Genomic DNA, 25793 nt, shown 5'->3' on the forward strand with positions numbered 1-25793 from the left:
GTATAACTGATAATAACTAATCAGTGTTAGGTGTCATGCGTCCAACTAATAGTTTAGTTTAATTTTACTTGTTATTTTATTTATTCTTTAATATTAGAATCAAAAATATTATTTCATAAAACTCTAGAATCTTTGGAATTTGAAACTCGATGAAACATAAACGTGTCACAACAGAGACACGAACGAAAAAAACATATAACTTAATTATTAAATTTCACTTCTACCATGTGTGAATTGCACACACAAACTTGTATTTGATTCTTTGTATTTCTTTGTATCGCTCTAAATCTTGTCTGCAATATGTGCTCATTCAAACAAAACTTCGTTTCATTATAATTTTGAAAAAAAAATATTTCACTCATTTTTCAACTAAAGTACAAAGTACCATATTAATTTAATCCTAAAATACCCTGTCTAATATTTCTTACATCTTAAACATCACAAACAATATTGCGCGCAGATACGGCGGGTATGATAATCGCGTCAAAACGCACGTGAAGTGCCGCCAGGGTGGGGTGGGGTGCTAAGCCGGTGACAGCTTTAAAACGTACCCGATTATCCGACTGAGTGTACTTTAGTCTGAGACGGTCGCTTGAAAAGATATGATTTATGCCTACCGTCATGTCTGTGTTAAAGCTTTTGTGCTAGAATATGCTTTAGAAAACTGATTCATGTTACAATGGTTACATTATGTTTTAGTCATTCACAAGAATATGTCATTCAGAATCATTTAAAATTCATTCATTCATTTTCACAGATATATTTTATGCACTATTTTAAATTCATATCGAATTTTGGCGAACATATATTATACTTTTTATCCAACTCATAGAAGACTCAAACTTACTCTGTCAATAAATCAAATAAATTTAGTGAGTACTTGATCCGACACACGTTATTTATATTAAGGATATAACAATTAAATCAATTGTCTATTGAGCTATAAAGACTGACATCGGATGTATATATTTGTTTAAACAAATTATTTTATTAATTTTCTAGAAATATAAACCAAATCTAACATTTAGGTACGGTTTGTATGTCTACAGCAACTTGTTCTATACAAGTTGAAAGTAGATGTTACGGGTACCACCGAGACTCACATACCTAATTTTGTTTTTATAAATCATCTGCCCCAAACATCGTATTGTTTGAGTCATGTCATTAATACGCAATGATTTGGCGTGGTGGAGTAACCTCGTAACGATCCTTGTTAGGAAAGAACTCTACGTCAACTCGAGAGGAAGTGAACGAGATATTAACGTAAATATATCGAAATAAAGATTATTAATCTAGAAAGTTCAGTAAAAATTTGAGTAGATTTACAAAATAATATATTCGTGTATTACTTTTTAAATACGCACACAATGCCCACGTAGAACGGAGCCGTTTTTAGATATCCGTCACTCTGTAAAAAATAAAACAGAGCTGAGCGCACTGTTAATTACTGATGGAAGCCGGAATGCACTGCCGTGGTTTACTTTTTGCTTTAAAACTTTTAATGGATGGTTTTATGCACTCCAGTTTATAAATGGTATTATAAAAATTGTTACAAGTTTCATATAACAAAAATTTTTTTATTAATCACATCTTTTATAATTGGAGACGTCTCATTCAAAAACTAATTCGTAATTACAAAAAGTAATTTTTGATTATTGACGTAATCAATAAGTTATATAATTATAAGGACCATCCATATACACTGGCTCACTCACCTATTTACACCAATACTTACACCATTGATGCGCTGCAAGTAAAGGTATTTAAAATGTGATATACATTTTGCAGCTGGATACGGAACCACAATACAAAGCGAATAAATGACTGCAAGGGAGTAAGACACAATCTAAAGGTGACTTTTAATTATATTCTAATCTTAATTCTGAAAAAACACTGAAACTGTTCAGTAAAAATTCTGTTCATACTTCATGCTGCTACTAATATTTTGACGGGAAAACGCAATGGGTTTAACCCAGAATCTCATTGAGTACATTAGTAAATTCACGACTCTGATGTAATGATTAAAATGCAACAAAAGATAAAAAAAACACATTCACACAATAAAATAAATAAATTAACTTCTTGGTCGTAATTTCAAAATACCTATAGCAATTGGGTATATGTAAGCGAATATGAAGGTAGACAATTTCCTAAACAGATAAGAGTTACGATAGCGACGGATCCAAATGAAGAAGACCGAACGAACGAATGAGAGAATGTAATGACGCTTGAATGAATGATTACGTATCATTTTGAGATATTCCTTTGATATTGTAAATTTAATAAACTGGCATTTTGTAAGCGTTCTTTTAGGAATAATATTGTTCTATTTTTAAATTATTGTTTGCAATTGAGTGCAAGAAATATTCTATCATATATATGTCGGAGGAAGATATGAGTCGGGTTGATTGATGTTTGCATGTATAACACACAATATTATTTGTTTACATTTTAACATCTTTTAAAATTCTTTAGTTAATTATATTTGATTTGTTACATTTTTTTAAGAAGTTATAAACCATATTCATTTTATAAGTTATGAATATTGTATTTCTTGTAACGACCAATCAGAGCGAAGCATTTGCCTCGAGCGGGGTCGAGGCGCCATCTGGTTGACAGAGGTTAAGACAGTTTTGACGGATACATTTTGTTTGATTAGAAAAAGGGATAGATCGAGTTAGATCTTGAAAAGCGTAGAAGACTGCCTATAAAAGGTCAGATCGGTGCCCTGAACCCGCTGCTCGGTGTTGTTACTCGTTAAAGTGTTAATTTGTTGACTTTATATTAATTAAAATACTGTAATTACGTGATAGTTGTGTTTTGTGCTTGTTCTTTACCCTAATGACGCCCACTAAGCCCGTAACCATTGACGACGATGTCAACAAGAATGATGTTCTCCGACATATTGTAACGTTAAAATTGGGTGTGGGTTTATATTGACGAGTAAAGTGTCAATAAAAAAAAAATATTTAAGTTTCTTTGAGGCAAAAAAATAAAATAAAATCGGTAGAGTTGGAAAAGTTTTTAAACTAAACAAATCGTCAAAAGAAAGTGCTCCGGAAGTCAGATAAATTATTTTAACATTACAAATAGATTTACAAAAACAGCAAATCTATGTTCATAAATATTTTATTCAAAAAAAATTAAAAAGTAATTTTATTATAATATTCTAAATTTAAATCTAACTTAATCGGGCGCCAGGATGTTTACATCCGTTTAAATTAAGCTTAAACAAATATTCACTAAATGTAAAAAAAAATTAAAGTTCAAAAAATTACATACCAAGATCCAGTCATATAAATTAGTGTGATAAAGTTTTACTTCCTTAAAAGTTTCGAAAAATCCATCTTCACCAAATAAACTTCAAATTATAATTCCCAGAAGTAAACTTCTATTTAAATCTTCAAAATATCCAACGAAATGAAGTTGAAATGTTCATCGAAAAGCGTTGAAAATGTCCTATCGAAGATAATGCCAAAGAAAATAATTCCCGAAAATTATTCAAGAATATCATCCCGTAAATAACTGAAGAGATTAATCCATCAAATAATTGAAGAAAATAAATGACAAAAAATATCGTAGATAAATAACTTTGAAAAAGATCGTTGAAAAATAACCGATCAATTCCGGTTATTTTTCACAAATAACAAAATGCATCGTGGGAAATATTCTAAAAATTCCCACCAAGCGACAAATATCGGAATTAATTTTGATAATCCGACATGGATTATCAAAATTATTATTTCCATTTTTCATAATAGAACTCACTGTTCATTTAAACAACTATTTTCAACAATATTCAAAGTTTAAAACAAAACAAAAGTTATAAAAACTTCGAAAATAAATTAGCGTCACATTTCGATTCAAAAAGTGGAAGGAAAGTGAAGCTTTAGTTTAGAAGTTTCACAATTAGTTTAGAAGTGCATAAAAAGTGCATTTAATTTCAAATGTCAAAATTAGCGGTAATTTTAAATTATGCGTAAACATAACCTTAGAAATCGTTGTCAAAGTTAATTGACTGATGACACATGTTAGAAATTCAATAATTTTGTTGAATTGTTTTCAAAAGAATGTAAAAATGTAACGTGCGCCAAAATTACGTTACAATATATATATTCGATGTCGTACTATTTCATTGTATCCAAACAAAAACAGACACTTAAATCTACAAAAAATTACTAAAGAGCTAACAAGATTTTAATTAAATAACTCATAACATATTAATAATTAATTAATTTCCGCGCATTAGACTCCCTACATGACGAATCCCTTAATTACACAACGCTTTGTAAACTTAAGACGTTCGCCTTCACTTAATCAAAGACGAATAACAAGTAGGCTTCTAATTATGCAACGACATATCCAACATGAAACTTTGATTAAGAATATAAAACCACGATAATTAATCACATACATAGCAATCAATACAATAGTACACATATTATTTATTTCAAATATAATCCTCGGTATTGTATCGTCACATGTATATATGTATACAAAATGACGTACAAACCGTTGAATCCCTTTTATGAAGTAGGCAAACTCAACAATGCGACGAGAAAAATTTAAGATGAATCTTTATATGGTCTGGTTACTGCTACTACTTAAACGTTCCCAATAAATACTTTTGGTAGGTACCGTACACTTATAATATATTCGAGCCCCAGACAGCAATTAATATTTTTGTATTCTGGTTTGAAGGGTGACTGAGCAAGTGTGACTTCTGGCAAAGTTTTCAAGGTTGGTTTCACATTGGCGATATAAGAGAAAGCTAACACTTAAAGCACCGATGTCCATGGGCGATGGTGACCACTTATCATCAAATCGCCCATTTGCAAAATAGAAACACACACACAATTCCTAGACATGATTAAAATAAATAAATCTGTTTAACTATAATTTTATAATTGAATACAGACATCTAACAAAAAATATCGTAATGCAAGAATAAACAGGCTTTTCATAAAAATCATATTTGCGTCAATATTTGACGTTGCTAGAGGGAAACGACTTTTATTTTATTTCTCGGCGCGGAGAGGAGCCTAATAAAAGCGTTATCATATCGTCGTACAATAGCAAACTGTTTCTGCTTCCATCAAAGCGCTGAACATTCAGCCACGAAGAGTGACTCACTTTATATTTTGACTACAATATTTATTCTATAAATAAATTTTATGATACTTATACGATAAACTTATCTGAGCCAATATGTCTGCTAATTCATTTAAATTATTGATATATTTTTAAACATACCGAATAGTCTATAAAGAATTGCAATTCAAGTGTATTGTAAATTTCAATAGAACAGTTTTAGTTAATAATAACTTTAATTGTAGGTCTAAGCGAATAAAAATCGTACAAAGGTAATGAAACTACATAAAATATCGCTATTATCGTAATTATATACATTAAATATGTAGTAGTTACAGTTTTTTTGTAAACTTAACGCATCCATTTTAGATAACTTAGTACATGCAATATTTTGGTATTCACGAGAGCGCTACGCGGTTTCTTTGTGTCGTAGAGCACAGGTAGCAGTGCGCTACGAATACTACGGGACTACGACGTAGAAAGAACTAAAAGCAAAAAAATGCTTTCACTGAATATTACAACCATTGAGATTAATCTTAAGCCTATTAACAGACGATTTAAAAAAAACATGATTTAACGTTTTTGTCATAGGTAAAATTATAGAAGTAATATAAAAATTTCCAAGTTTACGAAATAAAGTTCAGCTTTTAAATCACATTGAACTCATTACCCACGATAGAAATGGCACATGTTTTAATCATAAGGTTTTATTAGCATTGAAACGATACATGATGTAGCGTCACCGGACTTAAATTCGACTTTTTCTCTCATCGCGCCCAAATAGCCGCGAACAAATCTAAGTTTAAGTTTCAATGAAAAAAGCAATAAGGAAAGTCATTGCTAGCATATAATCCTGCTTATTCCTTCAGGTTGCTCCAATATTTATGTGTATACAAATGAGGCAGAATTTCATTCAACATATTTACGTTCCTCACAACGTTTTACTTCAGCCTGAGCACGATATGATTATAAGCACAAAATATGAAAACTCAATGTTGCCCGGGCTTGAACCTGTATTCGGTCAGAATTGAAAGATTACTGTGCAATCTCGGTTCTCTTAAACCAATTATAATAAGTTAAATAATATAATAGTAAGATTTACATTTAAGGCATGTCGTATACATAGTTTGGTTTATATTTATATACTTTCTTCCTATGAATTTCAACTTTACGTGATTTTCGGTTGTACCAAATCTTCGATATTTGTCACTCAAGTTTCATCGGAAACACGAATCAAACAAATTTATACAAATACATGTCACTCACACAAAATAACATATGCAGTAATAACAAACATTCACACAAGCGAAAGTAATCTTTAAAATTTACAGTGTAAAGCATAAAGTCGTTTTTGCTTGACATGAGTTTGTTACTAAAATCGTATATGTAAAGAGTTTTTGTAAAAAGCAGCCTTACTGCTTTGGTGTAAGGCTTAAATTTTCTTTCCCTCGATTGGGCAACGCAATAAAACTGACACATGTAGACTACGCAAAGTGAGTGGGTTTGCTTGTAACGTCTATCAGAGGAGGGTTGATACGCGATATTCCCACCGTGTAACATGCAAAATAGAATTGAGAGAAAAACGTTGTATTTGGCCGATATACTTGTTATATATTGTAAAAATAAACATAATATTTCTTTGAATATAATTTTGTACTTTAATAAATATGTACATAAAAATATTCTAAAACTAAATATTTTTTTAGATGAAACAAAATTTGAAAATTATGTGATTGACTCTAGGACAAACAAAATAACCAAGCTAAGTTTTGACCGATGTGAGGTCTAAAGTATTGCTTTCTGAGCGTTGCGGTAAATTTTTAACAATCAGTAAACAAGTGTAACACTGCTATCTATTTACTGAATCATTTTGAATTTGACTTTTTTTATCACCTATTCTGAATAGTCAACTTATATAAAGTAGATTAGTATCCATACATATGCTTTACCGCTATTAACTATAAAACATCAGAACACACAAATGTTTACATTATTTTATATTGTTCATAAATCATATGATATTTAAAAAATTAATATATTCCTATTAATCATTTAAAATCCAGGGCGAGCCGTCGGTTGGGTCCAGGTAATGTGTAACGCAAACACAGGGAGCGAAATGAACGCTTGGCCCTAGCCGCATATTTCTACATATTTATATACTTTAACAGTTATATTTAATTAAATAACAATAAAACGATGTTCAAGCGAATTGGACACCGGTATCCTAAACGAAGTTCGAAATCCATGCGATCACCACTGCATTGAAATGTACTAATTAAGATATATTATGGCTTCACATTTTTTTTTACTGATCTTAACCACACACACACGAATCTGTATTCAAAGGATAGTATTACTATAATATTCATACAAAAGATAATAAAGACGGACAGATAATTAATAAATTTTCAAAAATGATAGAACAATATTTGCTATAAAAAACAGTCACGTATCATATGACTTCTATTTTAAAACCTATAGAACCCTAAAAGTCTGCCTGCATTGAATACCGGCGAGTCCCGAGACAATAGAGGCGGCGAGTGCACGAAGGACTATTGTTTGTCCCACTGTGGGATGAGCGTGGATACTATTGTCGAAGTACAATCACGTCGACGAATAGACAGAAACCTTATCAATTTAATTCAAATACAGCTACACATATAGAATTGTCAATTTGTTTTTGAGAATAAATATGACTTTTATTTAGACATAACAATACGTACAAAATAGCATATTAAAATTCTATGTTCATTAAGGTGCTATTCCGTAAATATAACGGAATTCGAAATACGCGAAATAATCATTATTAAATCTCATCGTAACTTAATTTGAGCTCAGCCAGTTTTAGTTGCTATTATTTTTTCAATTTGTATTTTTTTTTAAATTTATATGTACTGTAATGAAATATAATAGTTCAGTAAAATAAATTAAGCTCTTCAGAAATAATGAAAATGTTAAATGTATAATTGTTGTTTCCTGCAAAATTATTGTTATAGTGAAATTTACACTTTTTCTTATATTATTTCATATTTAAATCTGTATATAATTTAGACACAGTAAAACATGTAAATCTTACAACAGATTATTCATCTGTTTTACATTCAAGCACTTGGCAGCTCCATCAATACAACTATCTACAGAGTTACGCTTTACCATTCGAAAGTATCTACGCCTCGCTATAAATTCAAATCATCCGTAATTACATAGCGAGAATTGAGCTGAAGTGAAGTATCCATCACACTCGTCGCCCTCGCTGGAGTATGCATAAATATCTCTCGACAGTCGACACGACATATCCAACGCTCCCCACTTCCCTAGTTGATGCCTTGATGGTGCCAGATTATGAGATCATTAAGGCAACATCAACTGTTCTGGTTTACGACATGAATATTAACATTGCGCTTTAATATGTTGTTATACTGTAATATTAAACATATATACCTTTACTTTTTATTTGATTAAAGAAATATTTTAAATAATTTGAAATCTATTTTATAGATTTTTATATCTTATATTTGAATCCATAATTATCTTAATAAAAATATACATATAATATATAAAAAACAAATAGTAAACAATAAAAAATATCATAATGTCGGTAAAGTTAACATAGAACCTCCGCTTAAATCACTTAAATCCATCGCAAACAAAAGCGAAATGACAGACTAGAGCCCACAAATCTCATATCCAAATATCTGAGTAAATCTTAATCCTCCCATTGTCTCCGGCTAATAACGATTGAGTCAGCGACAGACGGCTCAGATATTAATGTAATGAGAACCCTCTCTAAGGCAATTTCTGAGAGCCCACGGCGAATGATAAATGTAATTCAGGTTTGTAAGACCGTTGTGTGTTAAGAAAGGGGTTGATTTCGAATCGTAATAGATTCGAGGTAGATTTTGAGTGAGTTCACTTGACTGAAATAATCATAACACACAGATACGTTTTATTTGACATGCTTTCAAATCAATTAAATATAGCAATAAAACATTAAAATAATATACACTAATACACTTTCAGAGATCATAGTAAAAAAAAACATAAATAGACTTTACAATAATACTTTTTCAAACTAACATAATAGATGTAATAATGAATTATTTTTCCAATATATGAGATATCTCCCATATTGACGTTGCCTTTAAAAAATATGGAAACTAAATCAAGTATTTTGAAGTCAACATCATCATAGAAATGAAGTAAATATAAACCGCGGTAGTAGAAACATACATACATATCCAAACGTTATAGACATATGATGCTGTTATTTTCATACATTAAAAAGACACTTGAGATAAGTTTGTTTCCACTTCTTTTCTTGACTACGGTACGCTATTATATTTTCGGCATAGCACTTCTTGTGTTCACTAAAGAGAAATATTTAAATCAATAAAAGTTAGAAAGTTGAAACTTCTAACTTTTATTGATACCGAGGGTAGGTGGCTCCATGAAGTTTTCTTTGTGTTTGCACCCACAATCTTAATACTTGTTGATTCCCCCAACAAGAAAATAATAAACCCTTCCCCACGAAAACTCGTCGTCAAGAATTTATTGCTCGCCATAAATATTAAAAAGTTTCAGCGCATAAATCTCTGCTTTTAATATCACGACGCCACAAACGTATGCCGCAATATTACCTTGTTTCTCTGCATCAATGATCAAAGATTTATGCCACGTTATAAATGGTTTTTCATATTTGCAAAGACGAAAAACTTATTAAAATTGAATTACATAGGTTGGCATAGATACTTTTAATGTATAATAAAATATATTTAAATAAATCAAATACATCCTACCTTTAAACCGAAACACAGATAATAAATATAAAGTTCATTCAGGATAAGTATTCACAATTGTATGGTTTTATCTGTATTAAAAAAAAACCAAAAGACACTTTAATATACATGACTGTGTTTGCTGGCTTTGCGTAATTGTTTCGAACAACCGTACCTCACCAACCCTTCAATATAGGGATTAAAAGAACAAAAAGAGGAGCGAGTTTCAATAACGGAGCAAACAGTAATCTCTGCGGGATTACAGCAATGAACTGCGGACCCGTGGGGTGATCTGCTTTAAACAACCATTAGTCTCTATGAAATAGTGTAATAACGTTCTTCTTAAAAACGAGAAAATTTTACTATAAGTTTAGTTTTTGAATCTTAAATATATATTTTTTTTATTATTAAGAATAAAGAACAACTAGTAACACCAGGTTTCCGTCTCAAGTCAAGTTTCAAGCAATGTCAATTCAATCTTCTTTGGGCAATGTGTTCGTGTCGATAGTAGAATTACTCTTAATTTTTCCAATTAATAAATGTAAACGGTATATAATTTAATTATCCGTTAAGAAGTTATTCTTACAGCTTATTATTACTTGCTACAGTAGTTATACTGAGTTAATCTTGTTTAATAACTGTTCTAAGCTACTTTTTAGGGTTCCGTAGACAAATGGCAAAAAACGGAACCCTTATAGATTCGTCATGTCTGTCTGTCTGTCCGTCCGTATGTCACAGCCATTTTTTTCCGAAACTATAAGAACTATACTCTTGAAACTTAGTAAGTAGATGTATTCTGTGAACCTGTGTAAATTTTGGGGTTCCCCATACTTAGAACTGAAACTCAAAAAAAATTTTTTTCATCCAACCGATACGTGTATGTGTATATCTATGGATAGGTCTTCAAAAATTATATGGTTAATATAGGTTTCTAATATCATTTTTTTCTAAACTGAATAGCTTGTGCTAGAGACACTTCCAAAGTGGTAAAATGTATGCCCCCCCCCTTGTAACTTCTAAAGTAAGAGAATGATAAAACTAAAAAAATATCATATATACATTACCATGCAAACTTCCACCCAAAATTGGTTTAAACGAGATCTATTAAGTACTGTTTTTTAACACGTCATAAATCATTCAATCAACTCAAATATAAAAAAAAACATTTAATTTCATAAAAATAAATCTTGTTACTTGCTGCTACGGAACCCTTCATGGGCGAGTCCGACTCGCACTTGGCCACTTTTTTATTTTAATGCATCCTTATGTTTAAAGTGTCTACATAGACCTACATACCAGGTGACTGTTTTGTCTTTATATTTTGATTTATCTTTGAGTTTACTACAATATAATAATATATAGTATAATGTCCTTCTGACCGCATTTACCTTCGATGGCTATTCTCAACGGACACGAATGTGTGGGCAAATACAGGCGCTCTCTACTATTCCCTTACTCTCATAGTCCATTAATCAGATCAAACTCGAGCTGAATATTTCTTGGCAGAATAGCTCACTAGGTTTTATTAAGCCTGGACCTCATGTTATGCAGACTGCCGACCACGAACTTATGATAACAAATTCTGTTTCGATTAAGATTTAAGATTGTCGACATTCGATAATATCGATTGATTATGAAATTTATAAGCTTAATTCTATGAATTCAATGAGCATAATAAACGCACTTAGGCCTGTAGACCATGACGACTTTTGATTCTTTCTGAGATTTTTACTTTTCTATTACAAAGACTTAGTTCTTTGACAAAATATGGCATTCTGCATAATTAAATAGTAGACTTCATAGATTTTATTTTTTAAATCATTTCGACCGTCAGGCCATAGACACGAGCAAAAAGTTTGCAACCCTTGCTATTTTTTCAAAGCCCTGTAACGCAAAAACGAATCAAAATCTATGTCGCTGCGTAGCTCTTAATTAATTACACCAAATCGATTGGTATCGATCTGAACTCTAATACAAAAAATAAGCAGATCTTAAGCCGTATCGTTTCCCGCCTTCGTAACAGTGTCTATTATCACACGTGGTTGGTAAAAAAAGATTATAAACGAGAGAGGTCATTACGTACAACTAAAGTAAAGACGATATATCTTGAATAATTAATAATAAACACAGTCTCTGGTATAAGTTTATACATAGATCGCTTTAAACACACTTTACTTGATAAGAAAAAAAATATGAATAACCTGAGCGCAAAAGATGGTTATAGGATGAATAAATTAATTATAATAATTAATTAAATATACTTCATTGTTTTTATGTCTTTCCGTTCTGTTTTATTCAGTATATAGAAAAATATATATAAAACAGAAATTGTGATTTTCGCAGATAGAATTTCAATGATGATTACCTAATAAAAACGAAAGGAAAACAAACAAAAATTCAATCCGGAATTAATTGTTGGACCACAAAAGAAGCCATTAGCTCCCAAACTCCACGGGAGGTAGTAAAACTTGATGGAAAATCTCCATGGAAATCAACGGATGGCGACTTTTGATTAATTAGCGCTATTCTTTCCACGCTGAGACGACAGGAAGCGCCGCCATTAATCCCTGCAAAACAATATGGCGGTATCTGACATTTTATATCAGGCTATATCTGGTTACTTGATCGAGGGTTTTATTTTGACCGTAAATTTTGTATTTGTCTCTAATATCTACAATTGCTTATACAAGCATAACCAAACTGAACAAAAACTTCTTAGATTTATTTTAAAGTCAAGCTACAACTATATATAAAACGTAATTTAAGACATACTTAATTATGATTTAACAAATAATGTTAAAATTTGTTTGGTCTTTATAGGAGAAGATGGTGCAAAATTTTGGGAAAAAGAAATTTACAAAACTTGTAAATACAAAACAAAACTACCTATTTTCCAGTAAGAATTTTTTTTTTTATTCTCTAATCCCAACTTTAATATTACAGTTCCTGATATAAAAACTCTTTTTAAGACCTAGATAAGATAAGAAGAATATATAAAACCATAAATTGCGGTGTTTTTTTAACTTTATTTTCATTTTAAACGATAAGACCAAATAATTTTCTTCGTAATTTAAAAATCAATCTAAAAATGTAATCAATTTAATTTTAATTTATTATAATGATTATACTTAGTATAAGTAGTGAAATTGATTCTACTGCAATAAAATCCAGAAACAATCCTATTAATTCAAAAAGACATCTCGAAGCCGATATCGGAATGATTTAAAGTGAAACCGACTGCCGCTAATTAATGCTCGTCAACGCCGCGTTTCATTACCGCCTAATTGTTTTTAAAACAGGTTCCCGTTAATTTAACGTTTGTTGCCGGTTCGGTTTTATTGCAAGGGGGGTTTGGTTATCGCTTTTATTCTAAATCTAAAACACCCCTGTTATAAACTTTTTGTTTAGTTCTCTTTTGACTTAAAACTTTAAGAGTACCAAAAATATTTTCAATCAAAACAAAATTGATTGGAATTTATTTATTCGATATATACAAGCTATTCATATACAAATATAAGTATATATATATATATATATATATATATTATAGATTAAATAATTGTAAAGTAACTCATACACACTCATCCCATGTACTCATCAGTTATTTTACCGCCAAACTTTACGTACAAAACGTACCACACAATACATTGTGTGGTATATGAATGTGTTGCATCATTGTTTATTACCCAAGGGACATAACCTCTTAGAGCTGATAGTTATCTGAGCTTTGATTGCGTTCCGGTTCTTTTATACTTCTTACATCACCAATATCTTTGGGTGATTATTCATAGGCCATCATTGGCAATGTTAAGACTACAACTCCTCTGGTAGATGACTCTATAATCTATAAATAAATAAAAAATCTACAAAATATTTAGTGTAATTACTGTTTTTAAATGTCTTCCTCAATAAAATCTATTTGGAATGTGAAAGTCGCAAGTCGAATTATAACAAATAAAAGTATTAGCAACTACTTTATTAGAATTCCATATAAATCATCGTTTAACTTTAGGAAGTTATTCGTAGTCAAACTGAAAATTACAGGTTTCGAAAAATAATAGCAAGCCCCGGATCTTTGAAACGGTGAATACTTAAATACTCCGACGGAAGGAAACCATAAGATCTACGATTTTACAAACATAAACAGAACTGATTAGATTATTGTGTTATTGGCAGTGTTAAAAGTACTTATTGATACATAATCCGCTTTTTTTTTAAATTTATATTTTTAAATTTAAAAATATATACAAAATCAAAATATACTTTATTCGTGTAGGCTAATTATTTATATATTCAAAATATACTTTATTTAAGTATTCTATAAGCACTTTGAATCGACATTTTACGTAACTATATTTAAAGTAAAGCTACCACCTGCACCGTTACGGAATGTAGATTCTACTGGAAGGAACCAGCAAGAAACTTAATAGTTACTCTTTTTCAACATTTGAAATACGTTTATGTGTACCTATATAATACACTTATTTATAGATAGAGATCTTTACGTGACAGGAAAATCTGTAAGGGCTGTAAGCCATAAATATTAAATAACTAGAATTAGATGTAAAATGAAATCCAAACGTTCATTTTGATTTTAATATATCTAACATTGTGTTATACTCGTAGCAGAGTATATTTCTTTATTCTAGTAAAAAAATATTTAAATTATTTCAAAGGATAACGAGAAACGCACGAAATATTAAGTACATCGAAACCCAAGACCAAATACCTAAGTTCATTAAATAATTTAAAAATATATTCATTCTTTCAATTGAAGACTGACGAATGTATTTTCTCTCCCCTCAATGACACAGGCACGACATCATTCGATTTGACGTTTTTTTATATCGCAGCTTGATCATATAACAACTGATAAAACTGAAAATCGATCGATATTAATAAAACAGTATATTATTCTTCAATACGCTATAAAACACCAATCTATTTGACGTTATGTCAATTCTAGGAATTTCAACGTCAATAATCAGTCAGCTTTAACTTATGTATGTATAAGAATTTGAAAATCATATTTAAGTTCTGTCTATTCTCTTTCCTAATATACCCAAATGACCTTATTCAATTTATTGGTTTCGGAGCACAGTTTTCGTCTTTAATTCGTATCCTACGTCCCTATCTCTTGTGATAACTTATATTTTTACCATGTCATCCTTCGCACAATCCATTTATCTTTTTATCGTTCTTTCTTTTTTATACACATAAGTATTACATAAAGTTAAACTCAGATAGTGAACCTAAGATAGTATACAAATAAACGCTAAAATTTTATTATTAATCTACACACCGTGATATATTCCGCAGACATATTATTAAATGTTTCAACCCTATTTATTTCCAAAATGTTAACCCTCACAATGTCAATCACATGCAACTCTATACTTGTTTCGTTTGAATAAGTTATTTAAACAAATATTTTATGCTTTAAAGTCAGTGACGAGTCCGAGTCCAGCCCATCTGGATAGGTAAAGCGCACTCTCATCCATGGATGGTGCTGACCACTTACTAAAACATTTCAAGTACATTTGAAAATTATTTTACAAAGTTTTAAAATTTATTAATTGTTCCTAGACAGTACTGTACACACTCAAACAATGTTTATCATCTTTTAAGTATTTTATAATTCCTCTTAGTAGTAAATAGTATATACATAAGTGTTCATGAAACTTTAGTAGACTGAGAAAAATGATTAGTATAGAACACTGTGTCTAAACTAAAAAATATATTTTTAATTCAGCTTAAAATTAGGCTATAGTACACTGGGCAAAGGTTGTGTTGCTTTCAGCAATAAATATGTAGCGTATCTATTTACACAGCTCAAGGCAGTTGAACATCATTTTATTTAATACAAAAGTTATTATTTTGAGGATAGATACAGATTTTTTTTCTTTATTTGGTAGCAAGACTTTGTGCAAGCCCATCTGGGTAGTTTCCACCTTCATCATTTATACTACCGCCAAACGGCAATACTTACTATCGTTGTTTTCCGGTTCGATTCATTGTAACTATGTGTAGTTACAATGAATCAAACCGGCACAAAGGACATAACATCTTAGTTCTCAAAGTTGGTGACGGATTGGTGATGTAAGTACCCGTTAATATTTCTTAGTGTCTACGAGCGGAGGTGACCGCTACCACTAGGGGTACCCATTCGCCAGTCCTCCTAACTATTTGAAATATATAAAAAATGTATGTGTATTAATAATAAAAAATGACGATTCATAGATGACGTCATTAACAATGTGATATAATCTGTATTTTGTATTGCATATTGTGAGTTGACATTTGTCCCGCTTCGTTCACCGCGACTAATCGCTAACCGCGATGTGACGAGTATTTTGTTATAAGCTTACCATTTACAGCTTTGACATTTATAATATTATGTCTCTGTGGATTTGATTTCGACGTGTAAAAACAAAATGAATATTAATTTTAAAAAAAAGGTCTACTATAATTTAAGAGTAATTTTTTAATTTAAATTTTCAAAAATGTATGTATGTAATTTTTTTTTTAACATTAGTCTCGTTTATATTGATTACCAATTATTAGATGTTATGGAAACTCAATGCTACGAATATACTGTTAACATTTCCTCATGTTATAAGATTATCCCCTTACCAAAAACCGCTTAACGCGCCAAAAAAGTTTTATTCCGAAAATGGTATCGGTTTTAATCGATTTGTATGTACTACCAATTACCGATTTCTTCCTTCAGAGGCAATATTCTTTGCAATCAATTCATGCAATTTTTTATATCAAACATTAGTACAATATTACTGAATTAAATACGCTCCTAAAAGCACTTCCGTCATTTTACAACATTATTTATAGATATTACAAAACAATTTATATTAATTATCTACCGATTTGAAATCCAGATTAAACTGAGGAAGCTGCATATTAGATGAAATACCTTTTTATTTATAAACAATTATACCGGCGCCGCCTACTGTAGGTACTTATGATTGTGTAATCTACCTATAGCCTATTTCAATCGAAGTAGGAATAAAAATACTCCACCTTAGATTTACGTATTTCATACGATTTGCTTATAACTCCGCTATATTGTGCACTACTAAGAGTTTATGATTATTAATCATAAACTCTTACTACACGTACAGTACTTAGTAGTAACTTTATTTATAAAGACACCCATACTCTATTACACTTAACTATTTATATCCACTCTAAATTTACTGTCAAATATTGTTTATTTGGCTTTTCTCCTCTTATGGTTGGAATCGAGTATATATGATAGCAGTTGCTTGGTTAATTTTAATTTGAAAAGTTTTGATATAGGTCCAAAATTTAAGGTAAGGTCCATAGATTCTTTTAAATAAAGAAATGATTTTTCTTGTTAATGAATTTAAAGAACTACTCAACTAATATTTATTTTATTAAATGGACGGTCAGGCAAATAGGCCACCTGATGGCAAGTGTTTACCCACAACCGTAAACGTTGGCGCCACAAGAGTTTTGCAAGAAGTTGGCCGGAGCTTTCCCTGCGAGTTATCGTGTTGACGATACTCTAGGCATCGCAGTAGAGGACAGTAGCCTCCGTCTGTGAGACCTTCATAGATGTAACACAATGTTGAATATAACCTCCTTCGGTCTCCTTATAGGAGACCCCGACGCGAGAAAGGGCCGATCCCGCTCTCCCAGAAGGAATCTCACATAACCCAGTTTCCCAGGTTCCCGATTCTTACTGAAACTTTTAACTGCTTAAAAAAATGGTGCAACGTGTTATTTTCAACATTCTGTTACAGAAGATGTATTTTTTTTTTATTTTATAGGGGGCAAACGAGCAGGATGCTCACCTGATGGAAAGTGATTACCACCGCCCATGGACATCTGCAACACCAGGGGGATTGCAGGTCGTTGCCTGTCCAAGTTCTTATAAACATAACGCTATGAGACGACGGTACCACAAACACCCAGACCCAAGACAACATAGAAAACTAATAAACTTTTTCTACATCGACTCGGCCAGGAATCGAACCCGGGACATCGGAGTGGCGTACCCATGAAAACCGATGTACAGACTACTCAACCACGGAGGTCGTCTTGTATTCGCCTTTTACTTTGCCTCCATATTCTTGACGTCTTGAAGGCGTCTTATATCAGGTTGGTAAACAGTTTCGAGGATACGTCATACTCCTGTCTCATCCGTCTGCGCTTTTGTATCACCTTAATCTGACAGTCCTGGTTTTAGATAGTAAAAGCATGTATGTGCGCTATAGTTCTGTAGGCTGATCCAAAGTTTGCATGCTCTGATAGCTGGAACTCATCAAGTCGTCTGGCGAGACAATTCGTACCAACTCTTGATGATCCAAGTTTATATAAGTAGCTCAGAATGGAGATGAGGATCAGTTTTTCAGAAGGGTTTTATCGTTATTATTATAGCCGCTTATGCGAGATACCTTGGTCAAAGTCCGACAGCTCCTCTGGTCGTAATCCATAGTAGTAAATCGATTTCGAAGTCACCAGTCGCCGGTGCCGAAAACACTTTGTCTCAACCAACAACGAGCAAACAATTCATATAAAATGTTGACTGTCTTAAAGAACATAGCTTTCTTAATTCATGCATAGGAGAACTGTTTTAAGTTACCACCACTTCCTCTTTTGGAATGTCTGATGCGACAGATGATTATTAAAATAATTTAAGAAAAAGAGTTTACACCAAGTAAAAAGAAAATGGATTAAAGATCAAAATGTTTTAAGCGCCTATGCGAATTAATATTAGATGCTGGATAAAAGATTTAAGCGACATTACGGTATGGATTTCAGGTGCAGGTAAAATGTTTTAAGCCACATTAACTATAGATTTCAGGTGCAGCCCAAATGTTTTAAACGACATTAAGAATGGATTTCAGATGCGGGCAAAATGATTCAAACGCCCAATTTTACGTAACTTTCGTCAGAATAAACCGCTTAAGTCAAAATCACAAAATACTATATATGTATGAAGTCCATCTTTTCAAAAATTGTGTAAAATATGTGCCGCATCAATACTGTCAGATTCAAACTGCACCTAAATTTACTGATGTTTCAAACGACAAAAAAGTGCTCAGATAGCCACGAAACGAGCTCAGTCGACGCAGAAAAATCTAGTGCTTCCGAATATGTATTTAACTCAATATCGGCCAAGATGTCGCTCAATACAAATAGCCCGTGAACCCTCGTTATATATCTTGTGCATTTAGTTACACGGGCTCGCTCACTCTTCAAACCGGAACACAGCAATACTAAACTATTGCTATTAGACAGTAGAATACGTGATGAGTGGATGGTACCTACTCACAACAAAACCCTATCACAATGCTTACTTTCGTTTGTTTGAAAAATTAAAACGAACAGTATCTAATATTTTCATTTAAACAGAGCAGTTATCCAATTTCTAAATATATTTTTTATTATGAGATCTGTATAACATAAAAGAAAAGTGTACTATTTTACGATTGGCACATAAAAATTAACGATATCAATTGAAATTGTTCTACAATTAAACGAAATTATTCATATCCAGGATACTCTTAAACTTATCAGCCTCGAAAACTTCGGCTGATTAAAATTTGTGATCAATATAATGTTAAAAACGTCTATGAACTGCAATCATAGACATGGCATTTATCGGATAAAATTAGTGGTTAAGACAAGTGCTAAAAACGTGGGGCCCTAACCCCTCGTGTGTCATAATGATATTAGTACGTAACCTCGAATTATTTCCAATGGGGTGGGCGTATGAAGGTGGACATGTATCGAAGGGGGATCTGATTTCGGACGAAGCTCTTGCTTGAAGCTTATTGTTCAATGTCGGTTTTATGACGTATTATTGATATACATACTAAATACTATGCACATTGTGTCTATTGTATATCATAATAAATAAATTTAAAAAAAACTTATTATAAATAGTTCCTGCAAAATACGTTATACTTATATACTTTTGGCTTGATAATCATTAATAGATAGCAGATGAAGGATAAGCCATTTCATCCTTTACATGCATTTATACATACATATATTATCCCTTTATAATTTATCTGCTCATTAGCCTACACAACTAAATTCATGTATCAAAATATATTTTAATGTAAGATCGGTTATCTGTCCGTGTAAATTTTGAACAAACTACTACTTTTGTATTTTTTACTAAAGCGAGACCACCAATAATCGTTTACAGATTTTCAAATCAAAAATTCATTATGTAACAAATTTTACACATTTCTAAAAGTATTTACATAATTCGGTAAAGAAAAAACCTTGAAAGTCCAAACAGCACTCGGGAAAATAAGAGAAAATTAAAAAGTAATAAAAATACAAATGAGCCGCTTTCAATCATCCCTCTGACAACACGGCGGGGGTGGGGGTGTCACATGAGATTAAAAAGTTTGACGAGCTCCCACGGAAATTAGCATTTTACTCCTGCGCGTCATTTACATAGACACTGTGATGTCTAACTTTTAACCGACTTTAAAAGATATATATTTCACTCAATTGTTCCGTTGCATTTTCTTTCATAATTTACTTTTACATGTATGTTGTTATATATGGCAATACCGTTTTCGGTTACTCCTGAGACTACTCCTTTACCTTAAAAATAATAATATAAATATTTACGTTCGAGCATTAGAACTTTGACCGTTAAGTTTTCAAGTAGTTTCTCGTGATCCGTTCGTATAAACTGTATTTCTAAGAATAATTTATATACGTATAGATTATATATATCGAAAAGTTCAACGGATTCAAATTATTGAATGAGTCTTTCTGAGGAAAATGTAGTTTACAAAATCTATTCTATCTACTGTAAGACCAACATAAGCATTGATTTCACCTTTAAGCATACTAAGTACTTATATTGTCCCTGACAAAATTTATAAATAATTTAATTTAAAAGTCCAACTTATAAAAAGTATAAAGCGTATTGAAAATTTACAAAATAGAGACTGCCGTGTTGTCGAGGGGGAAATGCTCCCAGAATTTTATGAAAAATGCTTTCAATTTGACGTCGTCTTTCCATTTTACTTACGGCAACAAAAAGTATCTGCATTGTACATTTTACTAGAAAATCGCAAATTCATTATACGTTGATATAGTTCCGAAACATGTATTGATTAATACATTTAAATAATATCAAATATTAAGAATAATTATGTCAATATTTGATCAATTTTATATGACCAAATGCAGAAAGTATCAAAATTGATAAAAATAAATTTCATTTTCTTCATAAATAATATGTACTTAGTATAAATTCATACGACAACATTCAATACTTGTTGACTTCCAGGCAGGATATATCACTGTACTTTACTTTAACTAACATTAATGTATTTTGAAATGTTGTTGAGTAACTAACTACTGAGTTTCTTGCCGGTTCTTCCCGGTAGAATCTACATTCCGAACCAGTGGTAGCTCTACTTATTATAGTTTGTTATATGACGATTCAAAAGTGTTTGTTTAAAAGCCTACTTGAATAAAGTATATTTTAATTTTGACACATGCCTCCATTCATAGCGATGTTTTTCTTCAAGGCCGACCACGAAATGAATTACAAACAAAAAATAATAATTGTGCCTGTCCCGGCTTTGAACCTTTTTCAAATAAATTTCTCATTATACTGGGCCATGACCTAATTACCATAAAAGTATACACAATTATGTATTTATTTAACTATTTACAATATCATAATATTTTAATGAAAAATATTTTTAATAAAAAAAGCTAAACAGCTATAAATCTTGCAACAGTATTGAAACCTGAGTACGGTCTCTCGTGTTACCGCCACGGCGCGCCCGCGGGCAGCTGTCACATAATAATTTAATTGTACATTTCCCTCCCTTTTTCACAGCTCTTTCGGCGACAACTCCGCCGGCCATTATGGCGTTGAGAATAAAAAATAAAACATAATGTCGATGCAAATTGCACAGATACTTTTTTTCAGAATAGAACTTTTATTAAGTCTTACGAAATGATTAAAAAGGGATGGGTACGTTGATTTATTATAGGCCCTATATGGTTTTTATCAAATACGAGTAGTCGGCTAAGTAGGTCGGTAAATTATTGTACCGAATATATATACACATTATATATGTACCATACATATTATATGTGTATGAAGGAAAATTAATTATGATAAAATGTCAATGCAATAATTTTAGTATATTTTTCCACCTTCATATACCTACACAATTTCAAAAATATAAAATATAGGTTATATATACGTGTTAACGTAATAGTTTTGGCTTTTGATATTATTTATATATAAACTTTAATATAATATTTAAATAAATTATTATTTTTAATGTGAAGATAATATTTGCTACACCGATACACGATAGATACACGATAATAATTCATTAATGTAAAATATCTGTATACTTAATATTCGGTTTCAGGTTTATCAATTCGACTAAGAATAATTAGTGGAATCGTTATGAAATATGAGTTACTTTTCTATCGATACAAATAAAAAAACAATCTACTGAGTGCAGTACTTACGTAGGCAACTTAGAGGGCTGACGTAAAAGTAGGCACATTTTTTAAAAAAATGCCTAAACAATGTTTTTAAATAAAAATATTGTTTTATTCATTAATTATAAACTATTTTGAAATAATCGAGTATATTAAAAAAAAAAATTGTAATGACTTGATATGACCTTCAAATATGAACATATAAATAATTACCGACATAGTATTAATATTCTATATATACATATCATAAGTAGTAAATAACTGGAAGCTCTTAAAAAAGTTTATAAATAAAAATATTTTTTGTTTTATTTTAAATATTTACATTACTGTACCGGCTGTTTTAAATAGAACCCTATTAAATAAACCAAACTTAAAAAAAGAAGTCTACAATGATGTAGTAATTGTTTTTTTTAAATAAAAAAAATATATTTTTTCACTTAAAATTAATTTAACTTTAATCAACGCTTTAGAATAAAACAATGGAACAAAGTTACTCGCATTATTACTAATTCAAAATAATACTGTTTATTATTACAATATAAATATAAAAGTAATAATTGAAATTCTATAAAACTGAAAACTTTTTTACGTACCTTTATGCTGTCAGACCCCAAACGCCAAAATCACTCGATCTCGCAGCAAGCAAAGCCGTCACATTCACTGTAAAGTCGGGTACACACTGAGGGAAAATCAACGTGATCTGAAACCCGCCCAGCAGGGTAGGCGGGGCCAGAGGTAGGCGGGGCGGTATTGGCAAATGGGATTCACTCGAATACTTCTTTTCTTGTCTAGTCAAGAAGCAGAATGGTCAACCAGATTAACGAGGAGGCTGTCGCAAAGTTATCCTTGTCCTTATAAAAGATTTAAATCCGTAGATAAATGATCGAAGTGGGATAGATTTTCTTTTGCTATTTATTGTAGACATATTTGAGAACTTGTATGATATTTATATCTAAGAATAAAATGTTTCGAGCGATACCTTAAAAAGCTAAAAATTTTAATGAAATGGTTTACTCTATTCAGCCTTATATTTGATTTAAAGAGATGGTATTTTTTATTAAATGGTACATTTTTGTTTCTAATAAGCTTAGCATTTAATATCAGTGAATTATTTATCAAAAGTGAATAATTGTCAAGAACAATAATTTGTAAATATTTGAGAATAATCTTAATTGAATAAAATAGGCATTCCACTAACACTTGCAATTCAATAGAAGTATTTTTAATTTAAAATTGAATAACAATTAAGTACTAAGGTACGAATACTTATGCCTAGTAGTACTGATTGCAGATTACCTCTGTAATCAGTATAATATACTGTGGTTAGCTTCCTAACCTTCGAGGCGTACATTTAGATACAGGATTTCTCATGATTTTAATCGATAAGAATTAAAGCTCAGCAGTGCGTTTCTGTAATAATTCTCTTCGTATTTGACTCGTTAAATTTTTAACGTCGACTTACGGTGATACGCCGTTTTCAATGTTGCATATCACATTCTGAACTTTCACGTTCGTGTTCCTCGGTGAGTTTCAAATTTCTACTTACGGTGTAGGTACCTCTAAAATAGGCACTGATGTGAATTGTTTCGGCCCATTTGATTTGTAAAAAAATATGATATTAATTACATACTTATTCGTATTTACTCGTTGAGCTTAAGTCAAACCTCAAAATCATGCTGAAAACAAAGAAATTCTTCAAGGCAAACGACCTTGTTTAAACAGGCTTTGCAGTATCAGATACCTATAATTAATCAACTTGGAAGATCAATTATCTGTGATCTTGTAAACCAAAGCGAATTTTCCTACAGAAACTTGACGCTAAAGCTTCAGAAAATGACATGAGTAAAGAACATCTATCGGTTAGAACTAAGAAGAAAAAAAAAATCTAAAATTGCCAACACATCACATTATTGTATATTTTTACCCATAATACGTACATAAATAAGTCATACAGAAATTTCCCTTTATAACAAGGTCATAAATAAATCTCCTAGCAATCCATTCGACAGTTGGGAATAAATTTGGTTTTGCTGAGCATTTGAACATGCTCGTATCAAAAGAAAAACGTAGATTTTTGCTTTTCCATAAACCTACTGTAAAATATCTGCTGTATGTAAATAGTGATTACTCCTCACTGACTATGGACTAAATGTAATACTACAAGACTAACTTATTAGAAAATTGCTAATAAAGACAGTAACATATTTTAAACCTTTCCATTCTTCGATTAAAATAAAACCATGTTATGTAGTTAGTTAGTTATGTGGTTATTTAAGTTTTAGTCGTAGATTACTACTAAAATTTAAATAACCACATAACTAACTAAGTAACCACTATTTTTTCTTTGTATGATATTAGTCAAAAAATACTAATATTTTTCCTTGAGTCTTGACATTAACAAAAACTGCATAATGACTTATGAAATTTTCAATATCAAGATTTTACCTATATAGAAAATCGCTCAGGGAATTTCTCTTCGCTTCACTTATACTATAAAGACATAATTGAAAAGGTAACTAATTCTATTAATATTTTTTGTGAAATAGATAGGCAGACGTGCAAAAGGTGGTCAACACCGCCCATAGACATAGGCACTATTAGAATTATTAACCATTCCTCACGTCGTCAATGCGCCACTAACCTTGGGAGTTAAGATCTTATATTCCTTGTGTCTGTAGTTTACTGGCTCATTCAACCTTCAAGCCGGATTACAATACTAAGTATTGTTGTTTGGCCTTAGAATATCCAAGGGTGGTACGCTGGTGGTGGCAGGCTCGCAAAAAACCCTGCCACCGAGTAAAATAATATACATTTAGTAGAAATTTAGAAAGATACGTCGCTTTTTTTAATCATCAAATATCATAAGTTCTTTGTTTTATAACGATAGCATATCTATAACAGATAGCATATCTGTAACTATTTTACATGTAAATAAATTGGGGTAAAAAATAATGATATACTTTGTTAAGTTTATTTGCGGAACATTTAACCCTACCCTTAACCATTCATCTTTTCTGGAACTGCCGATAACACACCCATAGTTGAAGATATAGATGTTACAAGATATTTTAATACAAACAAGTAAAAATGGCGCAGTGAGATTTACTAGAACTGTTGACGCGGGCTGATATATCGCTTGACTCGCTTATTGTATTACTCGATTTGCCATCATGAATTGTGATGATAATTACCTCCTATAACACTAACCAGTATGTACTTTAATTTAAAATTGTTATAATTTTTAATGCACTTAACCGGTATTAATATATAAACTTTTTTAAATATCATGACTATAATTTTAGTTAGGTACTCAACGAAGGCAAAGTTCAATGAGCTATTATGTAATATTATTAACCATCTCTACCGTTAGTAAACTACTCAAGATGGATATAGTACCGACGTATAAAATTAAACAAATTTTCTTCAATTTATTTTAAA

At 31.1% G+C, this 25793-nt stretch overlaps 1 protein-coding gene across 1 annotated transcript in view; it reads right to left on the reverse strand.

The window, feature by feature from the left end:
- The window catches only part of LOC113398553 (uncharacterized), a 28189-nt gene extending 5161 nt beyond the window's left edge, over positions 1–23028 (reverse strand). The window contains exon 1 of the mRNA XM_026637333.2: positions 22949–23028. The gene's annotated coding sequence lies outside the window, so the exon portion shown is untranslated. The remainder of the gene's footprint in view (positions 1–22948) is intronic.
- Between the last annotated feature and the right edge of the window lie 2765 nt (positions 23029–25793).

Source organism: Vanessa tameamea, chromosome 14, assembly GCF_037043105.1.
Source record: "Vanessa tameamea isolate UH-Manoa-2023 chromosome 14, ilVanTame1 primary haplotype, whole genome shotgun sequence".
NCBI lineage: Eukaryota > Metazoa > Arthropoda > Insecta > Lepidoptera > Nymphalidae > Vanessa > Vanessa tameamea.